The sequence below is a fragment of the Gavialis gangeticus genome, unplaced genomic scaffold (assembly GCF_001723915.1).
Source record: "Gavialis gangeticus isolate Ggan-Ray unplaced genomic scaffold, GavGan_comp1, whole genome shotgun sequence".
NCBI classification, from domain to species: Eukaryota; Metazoa; Chordata; order Crocodylia; family Gavialidae; genus Gavialis; species Gavialis gangeticus.
Window position 1 is genome coordinate 6,454,456 of NW_017728973.1, and position 1,447 is coordinate 6,455,902.

Sequence of the window (1,447 nt, forward strand, 5' to 3'; positions counted from 1 at the left end):
GTTGCTTTTTCAACTTTATTTATTTTCTCCTGGACACTTTTAATTCAATAAACATATTTCCTAGGACTTAAACTGCAGCTCCTTTTCCTGGGAAGGTGTTTCTACATGGCCAGGGAGCAGGGCGAGTTACACGTGCTGAATGCCAGCCTCAGACAAAACACCACACTTCCCTGTAGCAAGACTTCATTCCAGCGCACTTTCTCCATCCATCGTGTTGCTTTTCATTTGCTCCTCTGATGGCTTATGACAGCTCGGCCATCATGTCAAGGACATCTATGTTCCTTGACAGCTGCAGTGATCAGTTGCTGTTCTTCTTGGGTTTTCCCTCTCTCCAGCCTGGAAAGACATTTGCTTGCAAAGGGTTAACTCTGTTTCCAGAAGGCTCTGGACTAGATCTGTGCTGCTGCTGCTGTAGCTGAAGATAAGGAAAGTCTCGTCTGAGCTGGGCCTGAGGCAGAAACCCCCAACACATTACGGATGAGAAAATGGCATGGGTGTAAACACACACAGATGCCACAAGGCATCGGCTTTCCATCCACTGGGCAGAACACAGGAAACGTGTGACTGGCTGCTAAACCGATGAGAGCTGGATGTGGCAAGGTGCCCATTTCATCTCCATTTGAATCATGCAGATGGAATCCCTCATTTCTTCTATAACAACTGCCTTTTTCCTTCTCCCCATAGGAGACAAAACCCCTATGGCACAGAGCAATGTTAGAAAAGGCAGAGCGCCTTTCCAGATTGGAGGGGAACAGATCTTTACAGCAGACCCCTCCCCACAACCTCTCAACAAAAGATGATGTATGTTTAAATTTGATTATATTAAAAAAAAAAAGAGGGATGGATTCCCCACCCCCCCAGCCACTGATCAGGAAAGAGCTGCACAGAGGCCAGCAGCTCCTCTCTTTCAGAAAGCCTGGGTGGAGCAATGACTTAAGACAATAGTATTAAGAAATAAACCCGCCCCACTTCTCCAGCCCCGGGCACTGAACCGGGCACTGCCACTCACTGGCTCGGGAGCAGCAGGCTCACCTGGAGGATGCTCTGACTGGCAGGCAGGCCGGCAGCAGAGCTCCATTGTTCCTGGCAGCTCCTAGAGCATGTAGATGATGTAGGAGAGAATCACCAGGCCGATGATAGCAAAAAACATCAGGATAAAGATGTCCAGCATGATGGCAGAGGAAGGAGGTAGTGGCAAAGGTGGCCTGTGTTCCTCAGGCTCAGGCTGGGATTGCCGCAGAGGCTGCTTTCACTGCTTCAGGAAGGCAGGCAAGGTGCATGCAATGGCAGAAGTGGGGAATGGACAAGAGCTCCCCCCACCAAGCAGCAATTCCCTCCCCTCCCAGCTGGAGGACAGCCAGCTGAGCTGTGCCCAGGCTAGAGAGAGGATGCCTGATCTGATTGAGCTGGCTTTCCATCAACAAGATGACAGACTGAAAGAAAATGT

The 1,447-nt window shown here is 50.0% G+C and overlaps 1 long non-coding RNA gene across 1 annotated transcript; it reads right to left on the minus strand.

Annotated features, from left to right (window-relative positions):
* Positions 1 to 1,447, minus strand: LOC109290789. Its single transcript, XR_002095684.1, has 2 exons — positions 1,033 to 1,447; positions 1 to 696 (listed from the first exon to the last, which is right to left on the minus strand). It is a non-coding gene; the product is annotated as an uncharacterized LOC109290789 (long non-coding RNA).